General features: G+C 42.0%; 1 protein-coding gene across 1 annotated transcript in view; it reads left to right on the top strand.

The window, feature by feature from the left end:
• LOC121438835 (remodeling and spacing factor 1-like) overlaps positions 1 to 12,680 on the top strand; it is a 102,274-nt gene that overhangs the window by 36,649 nt on the left and 52,945 nt on the right. The window lies entirely within an intron of this gene.

Genomic DNA, 12,680 nt, shown 5'->3' with positions numbered 1-12,680 from the left:
CTAAATTTTCTATCGAGACAAAAAGTCAGACGTGTAATAATTAACAAGACAACCTGGGTAATCTCAGCTGTAGGATGAATCCTACTAACAACAAAACCATTTCCTGTGTAGGATGACCTTGAAGTTTTCATCTTTCTGCCTCTACTTCCAAGTGGTGAGATTGTACATATGTTCTACCATATGGTGCTGGGGACAGAACCCAGGGCTTTGTGCCCGCTAGACAAACGTTCTCCAGACTAGTTCCATCCCCAGTCCACCTGTTCAAACCCATTGTCCAGAACTGCATGCAAATGAAGGGCTGCATGCTTAAGGAAGCCTGAGCTCATATATGTTGTGCTTTATTTACATGTTCGGTGGAATATTCTTCCCAGTGGGAGTATTTTGACTTCTGTAACATACTAAAGTGTTAGATTATGATTGAAAAAGATTTTTCTTGTCTACTTTAAAAACAAAATTCCAATCAGCTAGCGAGATGGCTTGGTGGGTAAAGGCTCCCAAGCCTGATGATCTGACTTTAGTCCCTGGGTTCTGTATAGTTAAAGGCCCTGAAAGTTTTCCTCTGACCTCCCTCTCACATGGGAAACCACACAAAACAAATAGATGTAATACAACTTTTAATGTACTGTATCATTCCTTTTTTTTTTTTTGGCAGGGAGATGTGTATGATTATAGGGTGCTGTGGAAAGAGGACTCATTATAGATAAGAACTCTTGTTTTTATAATAAGCACCATGTATACTATTTAGGTTATCTTTGTTTCATTATTTACTACTCCAGATTAAGTGATAGGAAATGATGAATAGAATCAGTTCAGTTTTTTTTTTTTTTTTTTTAAAATCAAATTAGGAATTACAAAGATCACTTCCATCATCTTCTGTTGGCTGCAGTGGTCAGAACTCTGACCAAAGCCAATGGGGGAAGGAACATAGGCTTCCAACTCTAGGTTTGTCTAACTTTTGAAAAATATCAATATAAAATATATTCACTGATCTACATATATGAATTCATATATCAAATTCATATATGTAGATCAGTGGGTAGAGTCCGGGCAAACAGAGACCCTGTGTTTGATTGATCCCAGCCACTCCAGAGGTGTATGTAGGGGGATCACAAGACTTGAGATTGGTCCTCTCTAAATAAGCTAGTTACAAGTCCACCTGGACTACGTGAAAGCCTGTCTTCAGAGCAACAAAAGGAAAGATAGATTTTCTTCACAAACATGTGTACGTGCACACGCATGCACTAATTGACACATATATTTAATCTAATTTTAAAAATGCTAATAACAAACAGGCCAGTCAAATGGCTCTGCAGGAATCGGTGCCTGCTTCCAAATTTGATGACCCAGGTTTATTCCCAAGACACGGGGTAGAAGGAGAGAACTAACTCTGTCAAGTTATCCTCACCTCCACCTGTGACCCGTGATAGGTGTGTACCCACACATAGGCATGTGCACACATGCACACACGTACATGCACACACTAGGTAATTTTCAACATGTTAAAACATAAAATAAAGCAATGTAAAGCCTTCTTAGATTTTCAAAGATTTTATGTAATGGTCTTTTCTAAAAGAAAAATTAGGTAATGTTTAATTAAGTTGTTGGAAACATTAATCTATAAATGATGAATGAATAAATTTTTAGCTATTTCAAGTGCTTTTTAAATTACCAGTAAAATCAATGTTTTTGCATTTGCAAAATGACTAATGAGAGATTTGGAGCTTAAAAAGAGATGCTGCGATATCAGAATGCTGGTTTTAACATAATATTTAAAAGAATTATAAGGACTTAATATCTGTATATATATTAAAGTTGTTTGTATTTATTTATTTATTTATTCTTTTGGCTTTGTTTGTTGAGGCAGGGTCTCACTTTGCAGTCCAGCTAGGCTGGTCTTTAAGTTGCAATCCTTCAGCATCTTGAGATTATAGGTATACTAAGCCTGGGTAAAAGATTTTTTTTTTTTTACTTTTCTAGCTTTTTTTTTTTTTTTTAATGTTCTGAGAACTGGGGTAGAAGTAAGTATCTTGTATTTTAATCCTGGCTCTGTTACTAACAAACTTTAGTATTTTGAATAAATTAATATCGTAAAGAATTGACTCTTGATTGTTCTCAGGCTCTGTAGGGTGCGAAAGTAGAGGTGAGGGGGTTTCATTAGCCCTGTGATGTGGCTCTAGCTCAGTCTGAGTGGAGCTGTGCTCACACACGAGAAGTGAACTGTGTCAGTGCACGCAGAGTTGTGCAGCTGCATCGGCACCGAGTCAGAAGACACTCCCCTGCACTTTATGGTCTAACTTATGATATGTAAACGGAGTCATACAATATACAGTCCTCTGTGTTCGCTTTTCTGCTAGTGCTGTTGTGCTTATGGTGCTATGTGGTGGCCCCTATGTAGTTCCAGACCATTTTCATCACTGAGGAGACTTTGTATCTCCTAACGACTTCTTTCTACTATAGCCCTGGCAGGTGCTGATTCGATTTGGCTTGGAGAATTTGCTTGTTCTTGACTCTTTCTGAAGTGGAGTCTTAGCGCACTGTTCTTACATCTGTTCTCTTCCACTTGGCTTGATGTTTGCAAGGTTCATGCATTTTTTGGCTGTGCTGGTACTCTGTTTATACTTAATGATATTCCATTTTACGGTTAGGGCACATTTTATTTAATCATTTATAGGCTTATGATATTTGGCTTGCTTCCATCTTTTGCCCACTTTGGGAAGTGGGCAAAAGTTGCAGTTTGAACATTTGTACAAATTTGGGGGTATACAAGTGATTTCATTTTGTTATGTAAGTACTGTGTCATGTAATAATTCTGTATTAACTTCTTGTGAACGTGCTGGACTCTTCTATGATGACTTAATCATCACTCTCTGTAGCAACACACTTACTCATTTTATAGAAACCTAGTATGTTTGTATTGCTCTAATAATTAGTATGTTGAACATTCTTTTCATGTGTTCTTGCCTGTCTTTAACTTCTTTGTCCTTGCCAATTTTTTGAATTGGTCGTTTGTATTGGTGCTGTTGTATATTTTTTGTATAGTACTTTGTTTGTTTGGTTTTTTGAGACAGCGTTTCTCTGTAGCTTTGGAGTCTGTCCTGGAATTCGCTCTGTAGACCAGGCTGGCCTCAGACTCACAAATATCCACCTGCCTCTGCCTCCCAAGTGCTGGGATTAAAGGTGTGTGCTACCTCCGCCCTGCTCTTGCATGGTTCTTTATGTGGTTGCATTTAACATACATTTGTACTTGTAATTAATTAAATTATTTTGCACGTATTGTGTTTGTCTCATGTCTGTGCACCATGTGCATTCCCGGGCCACTGTGGTAGTTTGAATGAAATGTCCCCTGGATTCTTGGGCATCTGAATTCTAGGTCTCTAGTTTTTTTTTGGGGTAGGTTTAGGAGGTGTTGTCTTGCTGGAGGAGTAATAATGTCACTGGGGGCAGACTGTATTGTTTCCAGTGAACTCTCTTAGCTTCTTCTTTGCTGTTTGTGATGTGAGTTTTCATTGCTGCTCCAGCTGCTCTGTCTGCCACTGTGCAGGCCCTGTTACTATTAACCCTAGCCGCCTAAATCTAAGCCCAAAATAATCCCTTCTAGAAGTTGCCTTGGTTATGGTGTTTATCACAACAGTAGAAAAAAATTTGAGAATCCTTTAAAGATTTTCAGGGCCTTTTGCTATTTTTTTTAAATATGTATTTATTTATTATGTATACAATATTCTGTCTGTGTGTATGCCTGCTGGCCAGAAGAGGGCACCAGACCTCATTACAGATGGTTGTGAGCCACTATGTGGTTGCTGGGAATTGAATTCAGGACCTTTGGAAGTGCAGGTAATGCTCTTAACCTCTGAGCCATCTCTCCGCCCCCCCCCCTTTGCTATTTTGAATTAAGAATTTTCAGTTCTGGTCAGCAACCTGGGGAGGGAAGGGTTTGTTTTGCTCACACCACTGATCAGTCCATCACTGAAGGAAGCTAAAGCAGGAACTCACTCAAGCAGAGGCCATGGAGGATGCTGCTCACTGGCTTGTTCTCCATGGCTTGCTCAGCCTGTTCTTACACAACTCAGACTGATTGCCTAGGGGTGGCATCACCTGGAGTGGGCTGGGCCATTTCACATCAACATTAATCAAGAAAATACTCCATGGTCTTGCCTAGAGGGCACAGCTTGATGGGAGACATTTCCTCAGTTGGGGTTCCATCTTCTGAGATGACCCTGGCTAGTGTCAAGTTAACAAAAGACTAAGTGTGGTATGTTTACTCTATGTGAAACTCCCAGCTCAAGTTTCGTATTGGCTCAGGTTATAATATTAAGCCTTTCCTTTTTAGCCACTGTTCTCTGTGAATTTTTACAAGTGCTATTGGTAGTCTAGAGTAGGAACTAGCAAACTGTAGCCAAATTCTACCTGTTTTTGTAAATCAAGTGTGATTGGAACAGGACAGGTATGCTGTGGAGGATGATCTGTAGTTGACATCAGCTCCGGTGCCAAGCCACATAGTTTAAGTGATTGTGTGTGCATTGACGTTTACCATGTTTGTTGTTAGCTCTCTGCAGAGCATTGAGTGGTATCTGGTCCAAAGAGAATATAGAATAAAAATGCTAGCAAACCACCGATCAACTGATGTCAGGCGTATGGAAAGAACAAACATTTCTCAGAATAGTGGCCCACTCAAGTGTTGTCACTAAGTACATCAAAAGCCAGCTTTATTCTCGTCCAAACCTGCTGCACCTGTAGAACCCATGATGTGTTCATGTAGAACCCATGTGTATTCACGTCACCATCAATGTTTTCAGCCTGAAGCAAAATGTAGGCACTGTTCCCCTACACTCCAGCAGCAGCCAACTCTTATCAGGCTCCTTCCTGTCTCTCTGGTCTCCTTTCCATAGCCCCTTCGTTCTGCTTAGTTCATGAAGTTACGACCCCTTGTCTGATTCTTCACATTCTCCCCCTTTTCAGTTTGGACCACCACCCTATCCTTGAACCATTTTATCGTCTCCTCACTGGTGAAACAGTGTGTGTGTGTGTGTGTGTGTGTGTGCGCGCGCGCGTGTGCAGGTATGTATGTTCATCTCTGTGTGCTTGAATGGAAGCCAGAGTAAGCTAGTTTTAACATTCTTCTGCCTCCTCCCCTTGAGGCAGGGTTTCTCACTGAACCTGGAATTTTCAGCTAAGCTGGCTGGGCAGCAATCCCCGTCATCTTACTGTCTATAACACATACTCATACAGTTCAGTTCCCCTCCTCCCTTCCCCAGTTCTCAGCAGATGCTAGTGTTGCAGGTTTGTGTGACTACGCTTGGGATCTGAACTCAGTTCCTCAGTCCTGCACAGCAAGCTCTCTGACCCACTGCGCCATTTCTCCATCCCCGAAAGGGACTTCCTATACACAGAAAGGATACTATAATACTTTCCAATTCAGAAATTTTTCCTCTCACAAATTTACTGTGTCTTGAACCTGCCATCTTTCCCCTAAGAGTTCTTGCATTCTCCTGGCACACTGGCCTATCCCTTAGGCCTCAGCTTGAGCATTTCTGTCTCCTTGAGCATTTTCCCAGGAAGGTGTTCCTTAGCTTAACTCTGTTGTAGAAGCCATTGTTTGAATTTTCCTCTGTGGACTTGGTATTAACTTCATTATGGAAACTATTGTATGTGTTTTGTTTTGTTCTGTGTTTTCTCTGAGACAGGACCTCACTGTGTAGGCTCAGGGCAGAGTCCACTGCCTAAGCCTGGTGCTGACATTACAGGAGCCAGAAGACCTGGTGTTTTTATAATGTGTGGTTTTTATAATGAACATTCACTGTGCGCTGGTGAAAACTTTGAATTTTCTTTTGTGTGATTGTAACTTTGAAACAGATTACCCCTGTTTTGTGTATAAGGAAATTGGATTTGAGAAGCTAAAAAACTTGTATAGGCCCACATGGCTAAAAATGGCAGAGCCAGCTTTTCATTGACACCTTGGACTTGCTGACTGGGGCTTTGGTGGGACATTTGTCTTACTTCTGGACTTTGTCTTGAGTGCTTACTTCTCTTCACCTTTAAGTAGTGATGCTAGGTTAAACAGTCACGTAGACAATCCCCGTTTTCTTGTGTTTGTTTTCATTTGCTGGTGGCAGCCAGGCCTGTGGTCATACCTGACCTTTCTTTGCTCTGTACTGTTTTTCTTGTAGTAGTGCTGTGCGTATGTATTGCTGAGAGCTGTCTCTTTCTTTGAAGTAACGGGATATCATGAAATCAGAATTTTGTTTACAGACTAAGCATCTGGCATTTCCTTGCCTCCTCAGCCTAGACTCAGCCAACCACACTACTGTTGCTGTTTGTTATGTCTTCTTAGTGTGTCTTTAAACAACTGTAAGACAATTGTATAGAGTGAGCAGGCGCCTGTTAGGAACTGCCGGTAGCACAGCCTTACCTGTGTAAGGTACCAAGAGAGAATGCAGTGGAGAGGCTCAGCAATCATGTCATATGGTGAGAAACCCACAGTGAAGAAGCCCTGTGGGAATGTTTTCCCCTTGCCTTTTCCTCCCCCTCCCCCTTGCCTTTCCTTTGTGCAAAGTAGAACCAACAAGATCCTGATCCCTGGTAGCTGGAGAGGTGTCCAGCTTTTGTTTCATGTCTTGCACTGTCTGACATACATTGTCCAGAATTACACAAAAAAGAAGAAAACCCATGAATTTAATCTATTTATGTTTTACTTTTAAGATAGACCCTCACAAACATGGTGAGGGAGAATTTAAACTAGCTGATCTGCTAGGACATGTTGACTTCCTGCTTGGCTGAGGTCTTCACATTCTTTTCACTTGGCAAGCCACAGAGAAATTTCTCTGTCACCAGGCTCTCTCTTATTCATCCAGGGAACTCTTCCCGTTGCCCTTGGTTGTTAATGATTTCAGCCACCACAGTGATTTCAGACAGCCTTGATGAGAGATGATAGATGCCACTGGTAGTATCTGTGCCTGTACTTTCCTGTGGCCCTGCTCCTTTCAGGGCAAGGCCTTCAAAGTAGCAGGGAAAGGGATTGTAAATGAAGCTATCCCAGCTGGAGAGATGGCTTAGCTGTTAAAGCCTGGACTCACAACCAAAACTAAAGGAGCTATCCTGGCTAGGGGGCAGTGGTACACACCTTTAATTTCAGCACTTGGGACAGGCAGAGCCAGGCAGATCTTTGAGTTCGAGGCCAACCTGGTTGGTCTACAGAGTACGTTTCAGCACAGTACAAAGAGAAACCTTACCTTGAAAAACATACATATGTTTGTATGTACATATGTACCTAAATAAGAGACTATCTTCTTTTTTCTTTTTCTTTTCATTTTTCTTTTGAGAATTATTGCTATTATTTTCTTGATGTGTATGGGTATTTTGCCTGGTTGTATGGCTGTGTGTCATATCTGATTCCCAAGGAGGCTAGAAGAGGGCATTGAATCCCTTGGGACTGGAGGTACAGTTGTCTGTGTGTCTGTCTCTCTCTCTGTAGTGGGTGGGGTTGGGGGAGATTTTATCACGGAAGCCTTCAGTGTCTTAACAATGTTGATGTCCATGATCTGTGCTCACACCTGAAGTCATGTGATGTCTGTGGCCTGTGCTGTCTTCGGAGTCCATGAGGATGGTAATAAGTCAATTATTTTATAGGCTTTTATGCAAAAGGATAATGAGAAAATAATTTAATTTGGATTAAGGCACTTGGCAGCAAGCCTGGTGGTCAACACCCACCTCTACACATGTTCTGGGCATAGCTGTCCTGACACAGAATAAATCAGTAAACATGTAATAGATTTCTGCTCTTCCACAAGAAGTAACCCCTTGTTTATCCCTCAGAATAAACGCAGGGGCCACGGATGGTGCATGCTTGAAACCCTAGCAGTGGGGAGGTTGAGTTCAAGGCATGAGGGTTATGAGTTGAAGGCAAGCCTGGGCTGTTTAGTGAGACTTTGTCTCAAAAAGCAACAACAACAACAAAAGAATAAATGGAAGATAAAAGTGACAATTTTTGTAAATAAATTTGGTTAAAAATATGGTCTTGATCTAAATAATCTCAGAACATGTCACTGTTCAACTGCCCTCTCTTCTTTCCGTGATTACTTCCTGCTGCCCTCCCCTCCCCTGCGCTGGGCACCAGCCTGGTTTGCGCCTGATAACTGTACAATCACGGAGTCACACCCATCGCACCCCCGCCTGTTGCTTTTATTCTCTGGAAGCTGTCATCCATCATGAATTAATAAGAGGCATCTTTCATTGTTTGATAATTTGGTCATATTTGATGAAAAGTAGATGTTTACAGCTGTGTTCTCCAGAGTGAAACAAGATTGTTGCTCTTAGTTTTTGTTTGTATCTTACACTCTCTGTGGAGTGTTAAACTGAGATACACTTCACATAACAAGATACACTCCACCATTTACAGTGTGTGCTTCACTGTCCTTTTGTAAACGCCACGATCATCAAACCACTGCCGCACTTGAATTCTGCGAGATTTCTGGCCCTGGAGAGAGAGACGTAGTGTTTGTCATCCGTGGTCCTAGCCCTGCACTGCACACCCCACCCTCTTAGCTCCCAGCCTTTAGTCAGCACAGCTCCGCCTTCCGTCTCCACGAGTTTTCCAGTTCTGAACATTTCTTACAAAGGGAACCCTAACTCCTGGCCTCGGTGTCTGTCTGGCTTGAGTTGGTCTGAAGTCTTAAGTCTGTGCACACTGTGGTGTATATTAGTGTTTACTGCATACCATCCAGTGTTTGCTTGCTACCACCTTTCTTTCTCTACCAGTTTCTGAACATTTAAGTTTCCTCTCATTTTGGAGGGATAACGTTGCTATGAAAATTTGTACACACGATTTCATAGGAAATATATTTTCATTTGTGTGTTTCATACCTAGGAGTGAAGGGGTCATATAGTGATGTCCGTGTTTACCTTTTTGAGGAACTACCAAATGGCTTTCCATAGTGACTAGAGCATTTTACATTCCTCCTACACAAAAGAGTAAGCGACAGTTTATTCTGGAGCCACTCTGAGTGATGGTGGCTCAGGAAGACAGGTTTAGGTTCCCCAGATTGCATGTTCCAATGTGGAAGCAGTTTCACAGGGGTTTTATGGTTTCATAGAACCAAAAAGACATAAATTGAGGCAACTTTAAACTATGTTGGTGGGTACACAGCAGAGGTGAGGACAGAGAGGCAGGAGGAGCTATTCTACGGGCCTAAGATGCTATCTAATGCCATTTTTACCTCTTGGATTGGTAGAAGTTGGTGTACTGATAGGTTAGTAGCTAGGAGTATTTTTTATTAATTATCACAAGGGTTAGTTCAGATACAGAAGCGGGCAAGGCGTGACTGCTCTAGAGAGCTAAAACTAGCCCAGGATAAAGCAGTTAGCCTCTGAACCTACCAAATTCTGACCTCCCCGCAGCACTAAAGTCCCAGCTGGTCCATCAGTCTCTGCAGACACCGATTTCGCCCAGGAGTTTTGTTCACAGCCAGACACAGCTTCTTTTCAGGAATATTTTTTTTTAACACCACCAAAATTTTTTAGAATTCTGTTTTTTCCATAATGTAATAATGGCTGCTGGTGTTTGATAACTTTCTCTTGGTGCTGTGCTGGTGTACATGCAGTGAGTGTCATTCAGTGCATGCCACCTTCCAGGTCATATACACGTGTGTGTGTGTGTAGAACAGAGAGAGAGAGAGAGAGAGAGAGAGAGAGAGAGAGAGACAGAGAGACAGACAGAGAGACAGAGTCATATACATAACTTCTGTGGTGCTCTGAGGAACACAGAGGATGGCAAAGCCAGGAGCGCTCATTGCGTCTGTTCTACAGCATGGGTGCTCTGTCCTCACATGGAGCAAAGCCTTCTCACATGCTCTGTGTTAATATAATCGTGGCAGTTACTTTTCTTATCACTGTGAGATTGTACCCAGGAGAAGTTAAGGGAAGTTTTGGCTTATACTTTCAGGGGTTTCAAGTTCATCATTTTAAGGAAGGCGTGGTAGCAGAAGTGGCTCAGTCCTTGTTTGCAGCTAGTCTTCTAGCTGGACCAAAAAACCAGAAAATGTCCAAAGGTTTCATAACTACACAGTACACTAGGTGGGAACCAAGTGTTCAAACACATGGGCTTGTAGGAAATAGTTTATGTGTTACACATATGAATATCGGCAAGAGTACCAGATTTATAATGAGAAAGCAGCTGGCTCTCTTAATTCCCAAGTGTAGAAGTTAATTGCTCACTAAGTAAAATTTAATTCTTGTTAAATGAAGCTGTATGAATGCCCTCAGCATACTGTAGTCAGATTGTTGGAGCCCAGCAAGTCTGTATGAATATTAGCAACAACTCGTAAAAGAAACAGCACCATAATTTTAAATAAAATTTTCCCCTTTTGTGGCATTCATTTCTTCACAAATTTACTTGAATTTTGCCCAAATTATTTATGCTTGTGGATATAGTAATGCTCCGTTGTGCTTCCCGTAGTTTTCTATGTGATGCTGTGTGAGCTAAGGTGGTTTAGTGATGGATTCATAGTAGCATTCTTAGTGCTTGATTCCTGCTGAGCTGAGAATGGCAGAACACAGTATGTATAGTGATCATTCATTTACTGTAGTGGTTTTATATCTTTTGACTGTATCTATTATGTTAAATAGTACTTTTTAAACTACAATTTGCAAAATAGAACATGTATCCTACTTCATACCTCAGAGTGGTTCAATAATGTAAGGCCTAAATCTATAAAACTCTTAGGGGAAATCTTTGTGATCTCAGGTGTGATACTAAAAGTATAGGCAACAAAAGGAAAAATAACTAGACTAGATTTAAAACATTTGTGCGTCAGAACTTTATAAAGAAGGTGAGAAAGGCCTGTAGAGTGAGGTTCTTCATGCTGCAAATTATGTGCCTTGCAAATCTGGGATGTTTATTCGGGAATATATTAAGAGCTCCTATTCTGGGCGCTGGTGTCACATGCCTTTAATTCCAGCTCTCGGGAGGCAGAGGGAGGCTGATCTCTGTGAATTTGAGGCCAGCCTGGTCTACAAGAGCTAGTTCTAGGACAGCTAGGACTGTAACAGAGAGAAAGTGCTGGAGAGATGGCTCAGTGATTAAAAGCACTGGCTGCTCTTCCAGAGGACCTGAGTTCCATTTCTAGTACACAAGGCAGCTCACAGTTGTCTGTAACACTAGTTCCAAGAGAATTGACACTCTCATATAGACATATGCAGGCAAAACACCACATTTAAAAAAAAAAAAAAAGACCTCCTAAGGGCTGAGGAGATGGGTGGGTGAGTAAGCACTTACCCAGAAAGTTTGAAGACCTGAATTTGGGCCCCCAGAATCCATAGAAATGTCAGGTGCTTATGGCAACCTGCCTATAATTCCAGCCTTGGTAGGTGGAGACAGTCCCCAGGTCCAGCAGCTAGTGAGCTAGCCTTGTCAGCAGGCTCTGGGCTCGATGGAGAGACCCTGCCTTAGTGAAGGATTCCTAGCAAGAACCTCAGTCTGGCTTTGACATACGCTCAGCACACATGTATGTGTCCCACCCACATGTATATTCATATACATGCAAACATGCATAAAAACATTTGTGTAATAAAATATACACACACATAGGGAAATGGGGGAGATAAAACAAACTGGGGAGGTAGCTTAGCAATTAAAAGCACTTGTTGCTCTTGCGGAGAACTAGACTTGATTCCAAGTACATACCGAATGGTGGCTTATAGCCACCTACAATTCCAGTTCCAGGGGATTTGACATGCTCTTCCGACCTTCACGGACACTAGGTATGTATGTGATGTATATACATGCATATAGTAGCAGTCATCACGTAAAATAAATCTTTGAAAAGTTCCAAAGGTGGGGGCGGGGCGCATGACTCCTAAAATTCAGCAGAGAAAAGACGCCCTTTCAGAGATAGACCGACGGTTCCCATCTGCTCCCACGTACTTAGGGTGCAGCCCAGTTGCTAGAGTGATGCTTAGCAATGTGTGAGGCTCGGGGTTGGAGCCTGGGGTGAACCAGATGTGGTGGCGCACAGAGGCAGGGCAGTCAGAAGTTCAGGGTTATCCTTGTCACAGAAGTGTGTGCGGCCAGCTTTGTCTTTATGGGAGTGTCTCCCCTCTCACCCCCTCCAAATTAAATAGATAAAGTTGCAAAGAGACATTTCAGCAGAAGATGTTCAGGAAGTACATTTTCTGGAAAGATGCTCAATTTCATTAGTCAGGACTTTGTTTTGAGACAGGTTTTGTGTAGGCAAGGCTGGTCTCAGACTTGCTGCATAGCCAAGACTAGCCTTGGCCATCTAGCATACTCCCAAGGGCTGGGATTAAAGTTGTTACCACCATACCTGGCAAAAAAACAGTCTTAAGCCAGCAGTAAAATACCTTCTATACCTTAAGGTATCTATTTCTAAGGCAGGGCTATGACAATGTTAGGCGGCAACTCAGTCCCTTCCACCTTCTTCAGGAGAATCTTTTGTGTCCTCGGACATCTAAAAGTCGGTTTGCTGTATGGCTTAGAAGCCTCACTTGTACAGGGACTCAGATACTTTTATGCTGATGGTTATTGCTGTGTTATTGACTAGAGTCTACGGGTGGAAACAAGATATTCATTAGAGATGCATTCTAAAGGAAAACCTGAGAAAGAGGAGCAGGGACAAGTATTCTGTGATCTCATCACATGGACATTCTAGAGTAGGAACATTTATGTAGTC

Source organism: Microtus oregoni, unplaced genomic scaffold (genome assembly GCF_018167655.1).
Source record: "Microtus oregoni isolate MIOR12 unplaced genomic scaffold, Mior012 000000F_ref0000247, whole genome shotgun sequence".
NCBI classification, from domain to species: domain Eukaryota; kingdom Metazoa; phylum Chordata; class Mammalia; order Rodentia; family Cricetidae; genus Microtus; species Microtus oregoni.
This window is presented reverse-complemented; position numbering and strand designations above follow the sequence as displayed.